The sequence below is a fragment of the Crocodylus siamensis genome, chromosome 6 (genome assembly GCF_052110815.1).
Source record: "Crocodylus siamensis isolate JL-2025a chromosome 6, ASM5211081v1, whole genome shotgun sequence".
Classification (NCBI taxonomy): domain Eukaryota; kingdom Metazoa; phylum Chordata; order Crocodylia; family Crocodylidae; genus Crocodylus; species Crocodylus siamensis.
The window spans coordinates 41,477,383-41,499,552 of record NC_143400.1 but is presented as its reverse complement, the minus strand read 5'-3'; the positions used below and the strand labels follow the sequence as shown (position 1 = coordinate 41,499,552).

Here is a 22,170-nt window from a genome sequence, read left to right as displayed (position 1 = left end):
GGGGAAGCCCTAGTATGAACTGTTTTGTTCCTGGTATGTTAAGCAGTACGTCCCCTAAACTTAATCTGGGCAATTTTTTTCCCCCTGACATGGTAGGTAAAGTGCTGCTGGCCAGACTACACTCAGTTTTCAATACTGCAAGCATCAGTGATGTTGAACTGGTATTAACATCCTACCATTGGTAGGCTATAGAGTCCTTTTGTGACGCTATCAGTATAGATGGCTGTTATTTTACTACTACCATTGTTCTTAGGTATTCTCTCTGGTATTATTAGCTTAGCAGTATTATCACTACCTGAGTTAAGTGTGTGGTTTGGAGATTTTCTATTTTGTGATCTTGATTAAATTTGAGGGTAAAAATGAGGTTGCACTATCTGTGGGCATGTAAATGCTTTCTTAAAAAGAATCTTGATGATTTTTTCATGATCTTGTTATTTGTCCCTTCGGAAGATAAAGGAGCTAGTGTAATTGGAATAAAATGTCACAAACCAAAGTGGTAATACTTCTGTGTTCCTTTAACATGTTTTTAAATACAGTTTTCCAGTGCCTCAAAATCAGATAGCAGTTGAGAGTTGATTGTGTTGTGATAAGATTTAAATCTGCCTAGACTTTCATCTTTCTAATGGGAAGATAAGCCTACTTTGGTGTGCAGTCTTAGTGTTTGAGTCCTGCTTGCAATAACAAATACAAATGATAAATGAGGCAGAAAGAAAGAAAGGGGTCCTTTATACAGAGATTCCAATATCTCATCCTGTCAGATGTGAGAAAGGAAACTTCCCTGTGTGGACTGTTAGAAAACTAGTTTCTTGTAATATTTCCTTTAACTATGCAACTGATGGTTATGTGATGAGAAAATAGGGCTGTGGTGACTTTTTTTTTTTCCTATTTTTTTGAAGCCAAAAACAGTTGTTTTTTGGAAAGTAATTTACTGATCCCTCATTCAGGAACCAGCTGCTTGCTCATTATTTAATCTACCAGGGGCTGAAAAGATCGGGTCTTTTGTGACTACATAGGGGAGCCAAAGGAAGAATTCATAAAATAGCAACCTGAGCAAATCCTTCATTGCCCCTCTCATCTAGTAACATTTACAAGAAACTGAGGCTGAATAGCTGGCTTGCATCCTTGCTTAGGTTACACTTACTGCTAATATTTAGCAGTGTAGAGGAGCTTAATGCAATGGAACTGACAGTGGCTACTTACAGCAAGATTTCATGACCACTGTGAGCCCATGTTTTAGACTCTAGTATACTATATTCAAGCTATTCCAGATCTCAGAGCTCTTCGGTTTTAGTAGTTAGAACAATGCACCCAGAATATTAAAGATGCATTTTATTCTGGAAGCTGTTGTGACAGATAATGACTTGTTGAATGGCATGTAATATATCTATTGTGGAGACAGTACAGCTTGTTGGTATCTTTAAGAATTGGAGTATCTGAATTGGTCTTCTACCTTAAATTAGTCAGATGAGAAATTGCATTGAAGGAAGAATGTGTGAACGAAGTGTGTTGCTCTAAGAAGGGACTAGGAGCAGAAGAAACTTTGCATATAAAACTATTCAAAGCATATGGCCAGTGAACGATGCAAGTTAAGTGAGGTTAGGTAGAATTTTAGCAGTGTCGCTAGTGATGTTACAGTAGAAGTCCTATATTAAAATGTTTCAAATCAAGTTATAGGCAGAAGCACAGTAAACGTATTTAAACTTAATCCACAATAATAAGTGAATAAATTGCTAGTCTACCAAACAATTTGAAAAAAATCAGAAAAAGTTTCTTTAGTATGTTGAGAAAAAGAAAGTTGTCATAAAGAGCTAGCCTAGTTTTAAAAAAGTGCTTCAAGGTTTTACTGTCCTTGGTGTCATTATAGGCAGTCTGAACACTGTCAAAATATTATAATTACCTTTGTGATATTTCTTGATGAGCCATCATGATACAAATAGAGTACTTCCATTTATCTATCTACTCAGTTACGTTGGTTGGAGGAAAATTGATGTAAGGCCATCCTCAAAAATCTCACTGCATGTTGGACTATTTAATGCGTTATAAATCTGAATTAGGGACTTACGTGCTACAGAAAATATTCAAGTCCATCTTGCACCTCTCATTATTCCATGTTAGACATTTTACTGGTTTTGCAGGCTATGTATCAGTCATGTTTAAACAACTTCTTGTTACTTTATGCTTTTTGCTTTCTACTTGTTCCTGCAGTGCAATAGCACTGCTAAATTTGTGATGACAAGTTAATTCCAAGACAGCAAACTCTTTAAGTTTGGCAGAAGACAGGGCAAAATGGCACCCTTTAGACCGGTGGTGGATAAAATATGGCCCACACACTGCATCTGGCCTGCAGAGAGATTTTGTCCATCCTACGGCAGGTCCCTCGTTCCTGCCTTGGCCAGGTGCTGTGATATTTCCCACTTGCCCCTGGACATGCGCGGGGCTAAGAAGCTCTATGCAGCCCAGGGAGTGATAGCTCCTTCTAGTTGCCACTGTGGCTGACCCCAGGCCTGTGGTGCCACTGGGGATCTGTGTGCACAGCCCTGACCCTGGCCCACCCCATGTCCACTCCAGACTCGGCCTGGCAGAGCGGACCAGCTGGAACCCATATGAACAGCCCCAACCTGGCCCATCCTGCACCTGCTCTAAAGTAAACAGTGGCGGAGGCCAAGCAGAAGCTGCTGCTTGGCATGGGTGGTGGTGGTGGTGGGGTAGCAGCCCATCCCCTTCGCTACTGCTGGGCTCTTTTTGTTGCAGCTGCCTGAAGCCTGCAGCTGGCTGCCCTGCAGCTCCTCCTCTGCGTTGCCACTGCTGCCGCACTGGGTAGCCTGGAGGCAGCAGTGGCGGAGAGGAGCTGCAGGGCGGCACAGGCCGTCCGGGCGGCTGCAGCAAGAAGGGCCCAGCAGTGGTCGGAGGGAGGGAGTGCTTTTCTCCTGTGCAGAGTATCAGCTTCTGCCCAGCCACTGCCGCTGCTCAGTGTGGGTGCACAGTCCGGAGTAGGTGTGGGGTGGGCTGGGGTTGGAGCCGCGTGCACAGTTTCAGGCTGTTCCGCTCTGGCTGGGGGGAGTGCAGAGCAGGTGCAGGGCGGGCCACGGTCAGAGCTGAGGCTGCGCGCTGTTGGCGGCGGTGGGGAGGAGCCGCAGGGTGCACAGGCTCCTGGCTGTAGTGGGGGCTGGGGTGCTGACCAGCCTGCGGTAGCTCCCCAGAACTGCCTATGTGGGTCACGGACCCAAATAATTGCCCACCGCTGTTTTAGACTAATTTTTTTAGGGAAGCATAAGATTTTGTAAGACTTCATGAGATGCTATGTATAACAGGGCAGATTGGAGGTTGTAGTGATGGGGTGGGGTGTGGGGGAAGCTGGACGATTGAGTAAAGGCCTTTATGTAAACATAGCTGAAATGGGAGTGAGAAGCAGGATTAGTTAAATAAGTGCCTGTCTTCATAAACAGTCTTTTATAACTTCTTCCAATGTACGGGAGATACCCTTGGGCTACAGAGTCATGCTCCTTCTCTTTAGTTCAGTAAAGTTTGTTCCATATTTAGCCCAGTAGAGCATGTTTCCTCCCTTTAGCTCAGAACCTCTCCCTAACTGAGATCTATTTCCACATCTGGACTGTTTTCAATTCCATCCTCCGGTAATAAGTAATTCATTGCCTTAGCACATTGAAATTGAAGCATAAACTTAGAAGTAAGTTTTTAGTACTTGGTTGGAGAGTATGTAGTGCTCATGTCATTGAAATTGGTTAGTGGCCTTCCATGGGATGGGAGAAGTGCCCAAAGCCGAGTTGTGACTCAATTAGCTGGCCATATTATTTGAAAAAAAAATGGGTCTGTCACAGGGATCAGTTAGAAGGCAGGGTAGATTTGCACCTTATGGTGCAGAATTTCTCAACCTGTTGGTCACAAGAAAGAGTCAAGAACCAATTTAAAAAATGGATCAACAAGCTTTAAAAATGGATTCTCCTTTAAAGGAGAAAAACAGGTGGATTTTCCCTTGCAGGCCAACAGAGTTCCAGCCTACTTGGGCTGCTTGGGACCCCCCCCTCCATTCGCTACACCCCCATCACTTCCTCCCCAGCACACTGCAGGGCTGGGGCCTGGGGTGGGGACATTAGGTCAAAAGTGAGGGACACTGGGTCAGGACTGACCACTGATGTTTATAAATGGGTCTTGGAACAAAAAAGGTTGACAGCCACTGTTATAGGCTAACCAAAGCAGATTATATATAGAGAGAGAGAGAGACGCGCGCGCACACACGTGCGCACACACCCCATGAGCTTTCCTGAACTGTGTAAAAAGCAGAGTATAAAGAGGAAGTAATTAGAATATGAAAGATGCAGAGAAAGGAAGGGACAGTGTTGGGAGAGATGAGCAAAAAAGGAACAAAAAGCATCACCACAGCTAACTTGAGTAATGTAATAAGAATCTATCCCTGGTTAAACCATACTCAACACGAATCCAGTCTGTGGATGATTTCTTGTCCTGTAATTTCTGGTTCAAATTGGTTTTTAGCTGTTCTCCGACACCAACATTTTAATGATCAGTTACCAGTATCCGAGGCACCAGGAAGATCATGTGTCCTTGGCTTCTTTTAGGGCTGGAACTCCCAACTGATTTAGATTTTCTAGCTTAGCACAAAAACTAACTTTTGGGGGTGTTGTTTTGGGAGTGTAATCCACAGCCCTGCATTGGGTACCTCGGCTCCCTTCACAATGCATGGGAAGAGCTGTGTGCTGGAGGATGGAACTGATGGCAGCGAGACTGTGGAACGGATCCCTGTCAGGGACAGCCTTACAGCTTGAAACCTTTTTTGGTGCAAAAAGGGAGCAAAAGTTGTTCCTTTCCTTTAAAGGAAAGTAGGAAGAGGAGATGGTGGTTTGTGTTCCTATTCTTATGCAACAGCTTATAAGAGTCCACTTACCTTGGTTATGGAAGACCTGAATTTGCTGCCTTACTTAGCTGGGGGCACTTAAAACCTACAACTCCTAGGGCACTTTATGAGCCACCCACATGTGGGTAGTTATTGTGTGAGGGCACTTTCCATTTCTCTCATTGAAGCTGTGCCACTCGGCCAAAAAAGAAGAATCCAGGATTGACTAAGCTAAAGAGAGGGAATATGACAGTAGCCCAAGTGTGTTAAACTCATTTGGCTCCCCAACTCCCAGGGGCAGCACTGGCAGTGATGGGGCTGGCAGCAGAAGAGGTGTAAACAGCAGCAGCAGAGGCTGCAATGGATTGAAAGAGTAACAGGGGCTAAAAGCGATGACAGTAGTGACAGCTGTGGATGTGGCAGCAGCAGGTGCAGTGGCGGTGGGGCTCTGGTTGGGTCAGCTAATTCAGGGGTGCAGCAAGTTACAGCAGGCCGAGCAGGGCTGTGCTGACACAGCCCACATTTGCTCCTCTGCTGCCAACAGCTATGCCCGACCCCTGAATTCGCTGGAGCCCCATGGGCCTGACGTTTACCCCTGCTGTAGCTCAGTAATCATGACATTCTTTTAGGAAGGGGAACATCAACTATGGTGAATCCCTAGTACAGAAACAATCCTGGCAAGAGAACCCAAGTGTCCCCTCTGTCAGGTGGGTGCCCTGAGTGCTGGGTTATGGAGTAGTGCTCCTTCTCTCTGGCCCAGTGAATCCTGTATCTTTCCACAGTAACCAAGTTTCAAAAGTAGGAGTGGAGAGTGCCCTTACTCCAGAATAGTCTATAGGCCTCGGGCTGAGGTGCACCTTTGGGCAAAGACCCCAGATCTCTCAAATTCGAAGTGAGTGCTCTGACCATTAGCCTGTTGTATAAAATTAGGGCACCAACTCCTTCTCTAGCTGTCTTCTGAATGAAGGTGACCATGACTTTCTGTGTCTTTGTGCAGAGTTCAGTTTAGGACGTGTGTTGCAGGCATGCTCAGAGATGTCTGCCATAAGGGGTCTAATCTAGTAGGCAAATGGAGCAGTTCTTGGCTCACAGATCCTCCGGCATGGCATAAATGTTGAGCTGCTCAGATTCATTGATTCGGATCACTGTCCCCGATTCGAATCGGCATCGGAAGATTCAGAGAATCAGTGATTTGAACATAGACACAGCTTTAAATGTTTTGTCAACATACCTCAAGGTAGCAGGTGGCTCGTGAAAGCTGTGATGGTAGGGCAGATGGAGCGTCCCACGGAGAGCGGAGGGCCCCCCACATGCTCAGTGGCGAACCCAGAAGTGGACCGGAAGTACTACCACTCTGGACGGCCTCCGGCACCCCCCTCCAGCTCGGTGATCAACTGCAGGCAGATCCCAGGGGCACCCCCAGACCCGGGAGGCATCAGTTGCTGAGCCGGGGGACCCCAGTGCACTCACCAGCAGACCTGGAAGTGGACCGGAAGTGCTTCTGGTCCACTTCTGGGTCTGCTGCAGAGTGTGCTGGGGAGCCCCCGTGCTCCTGTGGGACACTCCAACTGCCCCACCATCGCAGCATTCGCGAACCGCCTGCTACCCAGAGGTGTGTAGAAAAAACATTTAAAGCTGTGTCTATGTCTGAATCGCCAGATCTCTCTGAATCAGTTTGCAGGGTTCCAGTCCGATTTGGAAAGATTAAGGGGTCCTCTGATTTGATTCAGAGATTTGGCCACCAAATCAGGCTAAATCTCTGCTGAATCGAATCAGGGGCCGAAGCTTCACACAGCCTTACCAGGCAGCTCTGCCTGTCTTTGGCACATCCTTGGTTTCACTCGGTCAGCCCTGCTTTGTGTTCCTGGGCCCCCTGATCACCCTCCCAGCCCTTTCGTGACCTGGGGCTCATGGATCTCAGGATCCCTGCTCCCCAGGCCCCTGTACACCCTGCAGGGGCCCGCTCTCAGCCACTCTTGGGCTGTTGGCCCTCTGAGTAGGTCTTGCCTCCCCTTGCTAAATTTCTAGTACAACTTTATAATGAGCACCTTAAGCCTTCCCTAGGCTTAACATAAACCAGGGTCACCTACCTGTATAACTGAGTCCCTGTCTGCCCCAGGCACCTTCCCTTATTTCCTGGATTGTAAAGTGGCTTTCTTCCAGGATTCAGGAGCCCTAAGTTCCTCACTTCTTGGCTCCCAGAGCTGGATGGCTGACTGGCTCAGGTTTAGGGCTTATATAGCTCCAGCACAGCCTGCTGCTGGTCAGGTGAGTCCTTAATTGCCACCACCCCCCTTTTAGTACCCCCACTTTGCTGCCATTGAAGAGGGCACAACCCAGTGCCCTGCTACAGGTGGTCTTTTAAATAGTAAATTTTTCGTGACCAGCTCTAGTTTTGACTGATGAAGGTAAATGGTACCTTGTCCATTCACTTGTCATGACTTCCATTTTTGGATTCCTAGTTTGTTTGCAGGTTTCTGTCAAGGTGAGTGAATTGGCTCCCCACTTCATTTTCTTCACCTGCTAAATTAATGTGTGAGTTGGGAATTGCTGGTACTCTCTTTGGATCGGGGTGGGGGGATTGTTTTTTGTTGTTAAATAACAGTTAACTCTGTGTGTGTGTGTGTGTGTGTGTGTGTGTGTGTGTGTGTGGAAATCTATCAGTCACTTGCCATTGTTGTTGAACCATCACTAAGCAGAGCCCTGTCATCAATAAAATCTGTATCTTGTGTACTGTTTGGTAAGCTGCACAGTGTCTGTGTTTGGATCTGGCTGATTTTTGTCATAACTAAGTCAGCAGCAATACCAAACCACAATGAGAGTGTGTCCCTTGGATATTATCACCCGTTTAGGTAAATATTTGCACTTAAAGGATGCTCAAAGAAGCAGTAGTTCTAAATCTGTTCTAAACTATTAACTTTACAGGAGAATTGGAGCAGCATTAGACAATGTCAGTGAACAAAAGGAATGGTTTGTTAAAAATTGAAATGGTTATTTTCCTTTATTACACGTAGTTGCTACCCCCCCTTATTTAGGCTGTGAACTTCTGGCTGAATGTGGTTCTTGCTCTAGTCACTAATTTTCCTAAGTATATCATAAGAAGCCATCATTACTAGCTGCAAATGTCTTCAGCTTGGAGTCTTATGAAACTCAGTTATACATAAGTTGTCTTGAAACGACATCCACTTTTGCATCGCATTTTCAGAGATCATTTTGCTTTTCCTGCAGGCACATCAATGAGTCTGACACTTCTTCAGTTCCATCATTCTGTCAACCTGAGCAGGAAAAGTCAGAGTTGCCCTTCAGGAATTTCCTTACTTGCTTTGAAGTCATATCAGCAGCTTGTTGTGGCCAGCTACTTGAAGGCCTATTTGGATTAAGTTCTATAGGATGCCACCCTGTTTCAGTTCCCTTTGGGTAAAAACCTTGAAAGAAATTCAGAATTGAGGCTTAAGTTCTTATTAAATGTATACAGAGGGGAAAATTCATCGGCCGATCCCTTTTCAAAATTCAGCCTTAGTTATAGGATATGCTTAAGTTTTCTGGTCATAGCCATGGCCTTATTCCTTTATCAGTGCACTCAACTGGGAGCTGGGATGCTTGGGGTCTTGCTAGGCCATCCTCTCCTCTTCCAAATACACTGTTTCTCACTCCTCCAGTCTTTCCGGTAAACAGTTACGCAATTTGTCAGGTTCAAAATATGAAGACTTGCAACATTAAAACGATACCATGTCTTGTAGTATGGAAGGAAATTGTATTCCCTTATATCAAAGACCACAATAGTAATTTTCCCCACTAGTTTCCTATTTTAGTCTTAGTTTTTTTCAGTTTTGTATATTGCTGAGAGTGTTACCATTCTGGCTCTCTTCCCCGATGCTAAGAGACTTGGGTACATTTGCTCCCTGAAGTGAAGTGGCATCTCTGATGTACCTGCTTCCCTCCCCATCCCCCTTTTCCTCCCATGTTTTTTTGCTCTTCGTTTCCTCTTCCTCTCAAGGATTGTGGTGGGTTCTCCATTATTGTAAAATCAAGATTGGATATAAATTCTAAAGCTCCCATATCAAACGAGAATGAATTTAGACAGGTTTTGTGACTCCATGATGCATGAAAGCAGAGTGGTCCCTTGGTCTCTTGCCTCTCTTTCCTTTTGTTGCTCCTGCTTTCTTGTTGGGTTTATACTGTGCAGATAGCCAACATGGTAGTATTAAGATTTGACAGCTCATAGGTGTGTTAAGCTCTGCAGTCTAGAGGTGTGATGTTCTGTAGCATCCCCTGGAGAACTCTACAGTAGACTAAGAAGGAAGTGTAGTTAAAGAAAACTGAGAATCCTGTTTGATACAAAGCAATAATCCCTCTGCACAAGCAGCATAACTTGGACTATTTCTCAAGAAGCTTTCCTGAAATGATCTTGTGGGAATGAAAAGTCACTGAGTGAGGAAGGCATAAGTCTGCCAGGTGGATAATTGGAAAGAAAATGAGAAAGTGTGCTAAATTTTCAATTGACTTTTGGCTATTCTTTGAAGATTGAAGGGGCTTTTTAATTTCAAATGAAAGAGGGGTGCGTTACGGATGCTTTAGTGGTTAGCAGTATTGCAGCAAGTCCTGCTTCCTTATTGAACCTTGATCGAGGTAACGAGTTTGAGGAGATGATTCAGCTGAAGAGGACTCTATATTTATTTCCTTTGCTTCTAACACATCTTCAGAGTTGCAATGTTCTGTTCTGTGTGATGGGTCGGCATTTAGGTTTGGTGTTTTCTTTAAGCACCCATGTAAACAGCATGTTGATGTAAAGACTGTTAAGGCTTGGACTTGCATTTGCTCTTAGAAAATGAAAATAACAGTATACTATATTAAATATATTCTTAAAATATAAATATATATAACATACATTATTTTCCAGTTCTGTGCATGTTGCATTGTGTCATCTTCTTTCTTCACTAGAAGAGGTTTGAACCTCAGTGGAACCCTTGTAGCACGGACCCATTTTTACTGGCAAAGTTTTTTGTTGGTATAACTTACCCAGTTCCCTGACTGAAATAAGCAGTGCCAGCAAAACTACTTTTTGGCTGTTTTACCTATTTTTTGCCATCATAAAAAGTTACATCCCTAGCAGACAACATTATACTAGCAGAAGTTTCAAATGTAGACTTGTTCAAGTTTCTAAATGTTGCCAGCAATGTTGTCATCTCTGGCATTGGCCAATCTAATGGCAGACTAATTTGATGAAACCTAATGATAGACTTATTTGATTAAATAAATATGGGTTTTTTGCCTAGTATCTTTGGCAATAGATTGGCACATATATGCATCTTTGTGCTGCATCTCATCTGCAGCTTGATCCAGAAGGGTTTAAAATACTGGTAAATGTCAGGTGTTTGGGGAGTTCTTGATTTCCTTCTCGAGTAGGAGATGACTTTCACCACTAGATGAGTGGTGTTCCCAGTTCCAGCGATAAGTTTTCTTTGAGTACCATCTGTTCTGTTGTACATTTTTGTGTGGGTAGCAGATTTCATGGGACTGTTGAATCTCTCTTGCTTCGCTGAGACCAATGATGTCACTGAAACTTGAATGAAATAGTTAATCTTTAACCCAAGTGCAAAACCAGGAGTAATGGTCACAGACTCCTGGAAGATTGATTCAGGCTCAGCATTAGGAAAAACTTCTTCACAGTCAGGATGTCCAGGCTGTGCAATAAGCCCCCTCCAGAGGTGATGCATTCACCTACCCTGGAAATCTTCAAGAGGGGATTAGACAGTTGCCTTGCTGAGATCACCTGACCTCCAGTTGTCTTTCCTGCTTGATGCTGGGGGTTGGACCTGATGATCTTCTGAGGTCCCTTCAGCCCTTACGATCTATGAATGTTTACTTGTATGCTGCATCTAACAACAGCAGGCGAAGCCTTCTTAAAACATACCCTAGGGCAGGGGTGGGCAGAGTTTGGCCCATGGGCTAGATCAGGCCTGTGGTAAACTCCCATTTTCTAGTCTACCCTGTACCCACTGATGAGGGTGGGACCCATGAAGGCAGGATGTGCAGCCGGGCAGCTGGGATGGGCTGGGGCAGCACCCAGGAGAAAGATAGGCATGCAGGGAGACCTGGGATCTAATGGTGGGGACTGTGTAGGGCCAGGGGAGAGCTGCAGCATGCTGCCTGCAGACCCCTGCGACAAGCGCGGAGGGAGCAAGTAGTAGGTCTGCCCCGGCTCCGGCCCTGCGCTGTTACAGCCACAAGATCCTGAGTCTCCCTGGCCTCGGAGTAGCTCCCTGCCCATGCCGCTACCTGCCAGTCTCCATAGAGACCCCAAGAGTGCAGGTCTGGGGCCGGGCCCTGGCTCTACAGCCCTGGGCTGTCATGGCCCTGCTGCCCCTGGGGTCTCCACGGGGCTGCTGGGAAATGGAGTCTGACTGCCGGCCAGATCTACCATTTTACCCACCCCTGCCCTAGGGCCTGTTTCTGGAAGTAAGTGGAGATCCAGTAAATGTAGGGCATTACCTTTTCAGATATTTAGGTGCCATCTCACCTGTGATTTTTTTTTTTTTTTTTTTTTTTTCCGTATAAGTTGAGTCTGCGCCCTGCAGTGTTAGCCATCTTATCTGCACGAAGGCTGCTCTTCCCTCAAAGAAACTGAGGTTAAAAAAAAAGAAAAAAAGAAGAAAGTTGAAAAATAAATCAGATTTGAAATACGTATGCTTTCCCACCAAGAAGGAATCCAAGTTCTTCAGATGTATGAGGATGGATAGGGCCTCCGTTCTTTTGGAGAAGGAAGTGTCAGATGTGACTAATCAGGTTGTGTTGGGAGCAAATATTTATCAAGTATTAAGGATCACTTATTACAGTCATATGTTGCAGGCTTTCAGAATAATTCTGCTAATATAGTCCTCTGCTTATAATTTACCCACTGCCAAGCATAGGAGCCCTAAATGTTTTCATATTCACAAGTGCTTTTTAATTGAGATGACAAGACTAGATTTAAGGTCTTGGAGCATTTGCTTAGAAGTGAAATGACTTCTCTGAACAGACAGCTTTACTGTACTCGAAATTGTAATTAAAATTTCTCGAAATTGTAATTAAAATTTGAAGCCCCAAGGTTAGGTAAATGTCTGCAAGATCAGATTTAGGTTTTTTCTTCTAGGTCTTCAAAATTGTGAGGAGACTTGAATCGATTAGTGTAGTTAATAACATATAATGCTACCCTCCTGTTAAACTGCTTGCCCTCGTGAATCTGCCATCGTGATTTTGAGAGACTACTTGACATGGCAACCCTCTACTAGTATTAGAGACCCTCTGTTTGCCTTGATGAATCAGATTTTCCCCCGTGACTCCCTAGGCAAAAGGATATTTCTCTTTGTTAGAAGTTCTGCCTTGAATAAGAGCAGGCTGAAGCAGTTGAATGCTAGCTAATACACATGAAACTTGTGGGGTTTTTAAAGCAGGTTTTGCAGCTAAGTTTGAAACATCCTGAGAGAGAGAAGTCCATTAGCTAATTTTTGGTAATAACATTTTTCTTCACTTGTTATCCAAGACTTGATGGACGATCAAAGGAGTCATTTTGTAGGCAAGAGTTTGCATGCATTACCTCATTATCCTGCCTTATTGGTATTTGTGATAGCGTAGGCTGATCATTGTGCCACACCTGGTACAAGCTGTACGCAAACTTCTGTCGTACTTAAATAAAAAATACAGTAACGTTCTGTGGGAAAGTTCATGAGGAAGACGTTCCACAAAATGTGGGTGACTGAACTAGTACGGAGCCAATAAGTCAGCACTTCATATTGATTATGTAAAGAGTAGCAAACAGGCAGGGTTAAATGAACCTCTGTGTTCGAGCATGTAATGTGAAGGTGTGTCACTGAAGTGCATGTTGGCTTAAGACAAAGTAAAGCAAAGGGAGAAGATTCCCAGGGTTTGGAAATCGTTGTTAAAATTGAAAGTTGTTGCTTTCGTAACTGTGGCATTCACTTTTGGTCTTCAGTGGAAAAAATAGCTGTGCATTTGCGTAACATTTAAATTGCTTAGCAAGAGCTGGGAGCTAGGTGGCGCCATTGATTTGTCTTCTGCCACTAAAAATCTTGGTTCAAAATCACTTGAAATTGGAAGTAGGAGTGAGTACGTTGTTCAGTTAGCAGTATGCAATACTTGCCCATCTATCACCAATGCTAGATTCGCGGGGGTACTGCACATCTGTCAGAAGGAATCTATGGTTGGGTTCAACTTTCTTAATTGAGATTTACCACTCTATCAACTGAGTGCAGTGAAGGGTAGTTTTTATACAGGGGGCACGTTTACAAAATCCAGTGCATTTAGAGTGTTGTGCCAAACAACATCTACACTGTCGTGGTGGCTTCAGTGCTGATTGTAACTAACTAATGCGGGAAGGGTAATGCAGAGTATTTAGCAAATGATCATTGTAATTGAAAATTATTGTGGCATGGGTGCACTGTAGGGAGGGTTTGAAGAGTAAAAGACTTGGGTATGCACATCACCAAACTGCATGAGTGGAAAGGGCACGTGGGTGAGAGTGAGCAAAGGAGGTGGGGATCAGGGGTAGGAGTGACGTTTGGCTTTTTATCTGTGGTGAGAAGGGAGTATAGCCAGAAGTGAAGGCTGATGGGTAGTAGGCGACCGTTGACCTTCTGGATCATGGTGTACACATAAGAGGACTAGACAGGTGTTTGATGAATCATCTTATACAGAGTCCTGCAACTGTCACACCAAGACCTTCCACACGTACATCTAGACAAGAGTATGTAGGAGTGGAGGCCACCCGAGACCTAACCCCCCCGTCCCCCCAACACACACACACGCACACACACACTTTTAGACCATCGAGATAGAATTCAAAGGCCAGACCAAATTCCCATTGATGGTTGTATTTTCAGCCAGAAGTCAACAGATAAGAACTGCTGCTGTCTGCCTTGCACCTCAGTTTCTATCAGGGTGATGTCCCTCAGTCTTTCTGCAGCCCCAAGGCAGTAGGGGCTAGGGTTTGGGGTGGCCTATACTCCCCTTATTCTGGAGGTTATGACCTTGTGGTACTTCTTAGGAGCTACCCTGCCACACATAGCCCAACTGTGTTGTCACCAGGTCCTCCAGTCAGATGCAGTTTATGGTCGTACTCAGGACCCAGGTTCTCATTCATGGAGACGAGGGAAAAACCTTTTCATAACAATTTATATAATGTGGGTTTATGCAAGTACTGTGCATCATTTATAAGGGAAGTGGGAGGAGAAAGATACTGTCATTATAGTTATACAGGTTCAGGCACTGAAATATTTGCACACCTTGGTTTGTGTATTTTGGCTGTATTCTGCTTCTTCTCTGTAATTCCAGTATATTTAAGCTAGTTTATCATGCCTAAACCAGTGCCAGCAATTTAATGTGGTTTGTGTACATTTGGCTATTACTCAAAGCCCTTGTATGTTTGTATAATTTTTCTACTTGGGTTAGAGGCATGTAGTACCAGCTTGTGACCATGTGGTGTCTTTCTTTATTTTAGCTGTTGTGTAATGTACATAAAGATTCTGATTGGATAAAATAGTTACACAATGTGGGGATCCCATTCTGATTATAAAAATCCTTCGTCATTATGTCTACAACTCACAGTCTACACAGTTGCTGATTGCAGAGAACAGGAGAGACTGAATAGGCTAGCTGGTACAGAAGAGCTGCAGAGATTAGTACAGATTCTTTAAGGTAAGGTTAAAGAATCTCCTGAATTCCGTTCTAAATTTTGAAATGAATCAGTTGCAAAATCAGCTGCTTAAATCTAGGTACTTAACAGCATAGTAAATAAAAAGATCATAAGCTGTAAAACAAGACGCCCTTCAGATTTTAAGAAGTCACTGTCATTTGGATTTCAGGAATTTAACTAGTTTTATTTATTAGAAATGTAGAAAACTAGTTTTGTTTATTGTAGAAAATTTATTTACTGTTGAAAATTAATCAAGTTGGAGCTGCAAACAAATGTTCAGAAATGCCTAAGCTATTCTTAATCTGTAAACTCATTGTTCATAGCAGCATATACTTGCTTCTAAAATCATTTTTAAAGATTCTTGAAATTAGTGTGAGTGAAGATTGACATCTTAGTGTTTTTTCAGTTTTTTGAGTAAAGATCTTTGGATGTTTAACAAAGAAAGGAAACCCCCTGTTCCTCAAGAATCTGACCACTAAAACGTTCACAGACTGACGCTGGTTTTAGAAAAGAAATTAGAAAATATGAAGATATGTTAGGTATGAGCAGTTATTAGGGTTTTTTTGTGAAATTGACCTGACTGGATTAGGAAATAGTCTGTGGCTAGAAAGTGAACTCCAGCTTTTGGAGTATGTGTATTTTAATGGCTTGTTTAATAAAAGGGGATCCCCTCTTAGAAGGGAGTCATTTCATCAAGGGCGAAATGTGTCTAATCTTCTAGAATCAAGTAGCTTATGTTAATAAACTGTCAGGTAGAAATCTAGAGGGTGTTAAAAGGTGCAGTGTTTACTAAGGAGGTTTTCTGAGTGCATTAAAAAGGATTTAACGCCATGTGTAGCATCCAGGAGAATTTGGAGTTCTCTAAATTTCTGGGTAGTCAACCTTTGGGGACCAGATAGAACATGCAGTATATAAAATTATATGAATTGTGCCAGAACCTACCCTACAAGGAATACTAGGTGTCGTGCTTTCTCTCAGATAACGAGGTTTATCTAAAGGAAAGTCAGCAATTCAGTTAATTTTCAGATTTTGTACTGTTTAACTTAATTCAATTAAATGCTGATCTCCCAGATACTGTTTGCCGTCTTTGAAATCTACTTCTCGAGTTAGTTTTGTAGGCTTCCCACTTGATCTTTCATTAACGTCTCATCTGCAGGTGAATTTAATGCATAGTAGCTGCAAAGCAAAAAGGGATTGAACCAATCAAGGTTAATAAAGCGGTTTGGTGGGAGGGTAGTCGCATGTTGAAACAGTAAAGGATCAAAAGAAAGAAAGGATGAGAGATTCAGTTGTAGAGAACATCGTAGTGGAGACAAGTTGGTTCTTTGTAGAGCTGGGTGAATTTTTTGGTGAATAATTAATTTGCTGAGAGTGCTGATTGTTTAGTGAACTGCTTCCCAACCTTTTGCGACAGCGAACCACTGACACACCTCAAAATTTCTCGTGGCCCAGCATTCACTTTTAGCTTCAGATTTTGAAATGAAGAGGCAGTGGTGAGGATAGTATCATATGGCCTGTTAGCATGCCCCAGTAGAGGACAGCTTGGAAACAGTTGTTTCACTGGCAATTTTATTTTGCTTTTGCTAAGCAGTGCTTAAAAGCTTTGAAGTAAATATTATGGAAAACTGTTTTTGTTTTGAAAGGCATTGAAAGCAAACAAATTGTAACAATTCTTCTGACCAAAGAAGGTTTTGGGTTGAAAGCTAAGGCTGTGCAAAGCTTCAGTAGCTGATTCGATTTAGAGGAGATTTGGCCCGATTCGGGGATTGAATCTCCGAATCCGAATCAGGAGACCAATTAAACTCTCCAAATCAATTTGAAGCATCCCAGTCGATTCGGAAAAGTTTCAGAAAAGATTTGGCTGCTGCAGAGATTCGGCCATAATCTAAACAGGCAGCTGACACAGCTACCTCCAACTGGTAAGTCTGATGGGGAGGGAAGCGGCATGGGGGAGGGAGGGATTGGGGCTGGGGCAAGCTGCCCAGCCGAGGCACATTACTTAGGGAGGAGGGCAGGGGTGTGTGGCATGCAGGTGCAGCAGCGCTTGGAGCGGGGGCTATGCCCTGTTGCCGCTTGCTTAGCAGGGTGGGGCAGGGCGGGATGCAGGCACGGCTCCTTCCAGTTGGAAAGGGGCAAGCAGCAGCAGGGCATAGCCCCCACTCCCAGCACTGCTGCGCCCGCATCCCATTCCCTTCTGCGCTGGCTGGCAAGCGGCGGCAGGATAGAGCCCCCCACTCCCACCGTTCATGCAGGCATGGTAGCACTGGGAGTGGGGACTAGGCCTTGCTGCTGCCCAGGGGGAGCCATGCCTGCATCATGCCCCACCATGTGCTGGCCAGGCTCAGTTCCCCCTGCTGGTTTCAGCACCAGTGTTCCCTCTAAGCTGAGTGCTCATGCCGCACTGCCAGACACACCTGTGTGGCCATGCAGCTTAGAGGGAACGCTGATCAGCACGTCTGTAGAAAGCAGTTGTGGTCATATGTAGCCAGAGTACTATGTAAAAGGTGACTTGGATCAGGAAGACGGAGCATGTGTCACTATCTTGGAATGTATTTTTAAAAATCTGTGCTTAGGTTAGAGAAAAATAAATGCAGAAATTAGGTACGAGTGGTTCGATGGTTGTCTAAACCAGTAACAATCAGAAGGAAGTTGCCATTCCGTAATTAGCTAGGGCTTGCCTTGCTTTTTCATTTAATTGACTATCTGGAGGTGCCCTATGCTGTAAGTAAACCTGGCTAATTAGAGCCTCAATAAAATTTCATAGTTGTCGGCTTTACTAATTCAGGCAGTTCTAAAACCACTCTAATCAGTTTAGGTCAGTGTCTGTTGCAGGTGGAATCTCTTCCAGATTGTCCCTTAGCATCCACCCCAGCACCCGCTTGGATTTTCTCTGGCAACTCGTATGGCCCTTGTACACATGACGAATATCGCTGTCACTTGTTACATGGTAAACTAAAATACATCAGATGTGTTTTCCTTTGCTACGTAAAAAGGTCAGTTAAATTGAAATACTCTGACGAAGGTGTACACTGTTACGGAATTTAATCACAATATGCCCCCAAACGTGTACACTGTTATGCAATTAAATTGCTAAAAGGGGCAGTTAAACTTCTAAAAGGGATAATTTCATTATATGTACAAGGGCCCATAGGTCTTAGTCTGAGTTGCCTCCTACCCATCTCTTTGTAAATGTCTTTTGGCAGTCAAGTTGTTGGGGACCGTGTGTACGGTATTATGGAGCAGCATCATCTACTTGACCTAGTTACCTTTTGGATCACATGTAGCAGACTGTCCAGTGTTCTTGTTACTCGACCAAATTTTTTTTCAGCTAACTGCTAGATGTAGCAACATATGAAAGCATGTCCTTAGAGTCCATGATATATTCTTCTCTGAAACAATGGTGCCATCTTGTTAACGTGGAATATTGGCATGCTGACAATGAAAGATACCCAGTGACATTTTCTGCTTTCTGTCAGCTTTCAAACTATATAGTGCATACGAGCAGGTATTCTACTCTGCAAGTCCCTGAAGTCCATGCAGCAACGATTTATTTTCAAACTTTGTAGCCTAAGGTCAGTAGTGATGTAAATTTTCTGGAAGTTTTGAAGCCATGGGGAGAAAAAAATGAAATTTTGGAAAAAATTGAAATGTATGCAATACTTATTTGCTTAGCACCCTTTATAGATCTAACTTCGCTTTGTTACTATAAGAACATAAAGTATGATGTATTATGTATAACTTGGTTTGCTCGTAAAATTATCATGTTTGATATATTTATTAAAATTTAAAAGCATAGTTTATTCAGACAATAATTACAAATTTACTAACTGAATTTACTTTAAAATGTTTTTAACTTTTGTTACAAATAGAGCTACAAGATGCTGAACTCTAAGGAAGCTAGCATCTCTTAGTTTTTGCCAGTTTATGAGAAGCAGGCAAAAGTTAAAGTTGAAAATCGAAGAAATAATCAACATTATAGCAAAGCCAAGAAAGTTATTCTGGACTTAGTCTCCTCCAGTGTCAAGTAGATACAGAAAGCACTCTTTTTTTAGAAAAAGAGTTGAGGAAAAAGCCCCAAGACTCATCGAATACAAATTTTGCTACATGAAACTTTGTCTAATCAGTCTCAGTTTCTGAGCTGCCACGAGCAGCAGTTTCTGCTTCTTCTAATCCTTCATTCTTATCATCTTCATGGACTTCTGAAAACTCAAGGTTTTCCTGGATTGAGACTAGCTTCTCTACTCTTTCACAGGTTGGTTTATTCCTTGATTTGGTGTGAGTATTTCCAAACATAGACCAGTTTTTTTCACATGCTGCAGAAGATGGAGGCAAGAAGCAAGAGGAGTCAGAGGCTGTGTCATACAAAGGCCTTGCCACCATATTGCAGGAGGGATAGGCTTGGCAGTCCCAGACTGTGTTCCTGGACCAAATACCTGAAGACATTCTGTATTCTACAGTATTTGAAAGTACCTTTCCAACATCATGTCTGAAGTGTGTTGCTTGTTTTGTAATCCAGTCAAATGCAGTAGCAGTGCTGTCACCGCTAACGTTTCTGCCTTTGATCCAAGAGATTTGCAGCAGCATGAATTGGTTAGCAACAGAATTCTTCCTGTCTGTTAATAAAGTCTTTCACTTTTCTTTCTTCTGTACTTGTAAGCAGAGATGCACTTAGATTCTTAAAAACAGTTGATTTTATCTGGGCCATTTGGTAAGGAATGTCTGACAAAAGTGCACTGTCCAATTCGGATGCAGTGATTGCTGAAGAAATTGGCTTTAGAATCTTTGGGAAGTTCTGCAGCTGAACCCAGAAGACCTCCTCATCAAGTGCAGTGTTCCTTACACTTCTGGGTACTTTAAGATCCTCACTTATTACTGTTTCTTGAAGGGCTTCTTTGTTTTTTAGTAAACTTTCAAATGAGATCACCATTCCACCCCATCTAGTTTTACTATAGTTTGAGTGTCACTGTTTTACTCTTTGCATTCTTTTCTTCCTGCTTCTTCTTAAAGACTAAAGCTACAATATGAGTAGCTTTTATGTTTCATAACTTCTTTTGCATTGCTGTAGAGCTTTTGCAGAATGTCCGACTTCATGATGTCATTAAGAAGCAAGTTTAGCCCATGCGATGCACATTCTATTGCAGTAGTATGTGGATATTAGGGCTGTGTGAAGCTTCAGTCCCTGATTCAATTTGATGGAGATTCGGCCCAATTTGGTGGCCAAATCTCTGAATCCGAATCAAATCAGAGGACCCTTTAATCTCTCCCAATCAAATTGGAACATTCTGAATCGATTTGGAGATTTGGACATAGGCACAGTTTTAAATGTTTTTTCTGCATACCTCTAGGTACCAGGGGCACGTGAATGCTGTGATTCTGGGGCTCACAGAAGCATGGGGGGGCTCCCCAGCATGCTTGGCAGCAGACCTGGAAATGGACCAAAAGCACTTCCGGTCCGCTTCCAGGTCTGCTGGGGGCAGAAAATTATCTTGCTCTTGCATTTGAGAGTTGTACTGTACTGCTTCTCCTTGGTGTACAGGAATTATAATGATCTGATACTATAGTCTTACATAAAGGCTTCCTATTACATAGTTATTAGAAAACATTTTTGGAGAGTAAAGGGTAGCAATATATGAATACCTTGTCTTAAATTCTAAAAGAAAGTATTTCATAAGAGGTTTCTTTTAATTTTTTTAATTTCATTTTTTCCAATTTTTCAGAGAAAACTGGGGAAATGTTATTTTCCGATATTTTTTTCTTTTTTTTTTTCCAGGCCTTCACATCTCTAAAGGTCAGAAATGTCCAAATCCATATCTAGATACTTAATTACTGTACATTGGGATCTTCTAGCTGCTGAGCACTTGCAACACTGACATGATTTTAAAAGTCAGGCTGTTGTTACTTTAGGGTTCTGCATTTATTTATATTTGTATTAAGACCCAAGTGTTGCTACCCTGGATCGATCCAAGTTTTAATAGCTGATTGTAGAGCGGGCTGAGGTGTGTATCAGGTTTGTGCAGGGGTGGGCAACATGCTGCCTGCGGGCCAGATGCGGCCCGCCAGGCTATTCTATCCAGCCTGTGGGACCCCTAAAAATTTTAGAAAATTAACATTAATCTTCCCCAGGCTGCCTGTCATGTGGCCCTCGATGGCTTGCTAAAACTCAGTAGGCGGCCCTTGCACCCAAAATAATTGCCCGCCCCTGGGTTTGTGGGAGAAGTTAGCTAGTTAAAAAACAAAGGAAAAAGAAAATGTCAACTTGTGATGTGTAAATTAGATGTTCTGCTTGTCTCTGAAGAGGTTTCCCCTGATTCTGAGTTTCTTACTGTGCAACTGGTAGAACTTGAGGTTTCGTTGTTCCTTTAAGGTCAGCTTGTATTGAACCTAAGCTCTGTCTACTCCTCTCTCAGGGCAGCGGGCACAAGGGCCTTATAACCCATGTACATGACACCCAGTTCTTTAGGGTGTGTTGATACCTCGCTCCTCATTTTACATCGGCCAGCCCTAAAGCTTTAGTCTTCCACGTTCTATGTTCCCTTCACCAAGAGCAAAACCACTTTCTGTAGCAGTGGAGTATAGGACAGTCCCTCAACTTTCAACAATAAGATAGGATAAACCAAGAACAGCAGTGGCTATGGTACAGCCTACCTCTGGGATCACTTTGTCCTTTTGAGTCCTCCTCTGGTTCTCTTCCAGACCAACCCAGTGTAAGTCACAGTAAAAAAAATAAATAATTTCTAGAATGCCATGTGACAGGAGCTGGATACTACTTGAGAGATTTTTCAGAAATGCAACTTCCTGGGGTTCTAAACTGGAGTCTGTGATACTTAGCTTTTTTTCTAGTAAAGTTTCTTTTCAGAATTTAGTAAATATGTAAGTACCGTAAAGTTACTCTTCCTTTTAAAAGCTGTGAAAAAATTGCACTGGCTCCAGGTCCTACAACATGCTAATGCTCTCTGTTGTGAAAGCAAGAGCTTAACATTCGAAGCCAGCATGCTGCTGACTCCAAAATGGAATGAGTTTATGGTTTCATTCAGAAGTGGTACACAATTGGAAGTTATTTGAGAAGGCAGATCAAATGAGTTTGTGGGCCTTGAATTCCTAGCTAAGCATCTTTTAGATAAATTAATCTCTAGGTATGTTTGCTGAAAAGAAGTCAACAGATCAAACCCTTACAATATGTCCTGAACACAGTTTAGTCCTGGTTCCAGAGCAGTCTGCTAGTGGTGTCATTCTTATTGCTGTCAACGCTTCACTAGTTTTGAACTTGCAAAAGCTAATACCTTATTTATTAGGAGCTGACAGTAGTCAAGAAAGGTGCTATAATTGCTTCAAGGACGTTCTCATCTAGAGGACCCATTCATTCCATTTTTTTTTTAAGTCTGAGTTTTAATAAACTTTGTATTCAAAAGGTGATGAGCCTCTCTCCTTCTACACTTACCAATATTTCCTAAAAGGAGATTTGTTACTGTGATGAGAAACTTCCTAGAAAAGAAGGCAAATATTTTTAATTTTTAGTCTAATTTTCTTTTTCTCTAGTTTATAATGGGTTCTTTCAGTCAAGTGCGAAAAGCAAGAATGACATGTCTAGTATGTTTGTTCTAATTAATCATTC

General features: G+C 43.0%; 1 protein-coding gene across 5 annotated transcripts in view; it reads left to right on the top strand.

Annotated features, from left to right (window-relative positions):
• The window catches only part of SLC23A2 (solute carrier family 23 member 2), a 74,547-nt gene that overhangs the window by 5,745 nt on the left and 46,632 nt on the right, over positions 1-22,170 (top strand). Inside the window, exon 1 of one of the 5 annotated variants that reach the window (XM_090054528.1) lies at positions 14,470-14,560. The exons of the other annotated variants lie outside the window; for them this stretch is intronic. The gene's annotated coding sequence lies outside the window, so the exon portion shown is untranslated. Of the gene's footprint in view, positions 1-14,469; positions 14,561-22,170 lie in introns of those variants that run through there. 5 annotated transcript variants of the gene reach the window in all.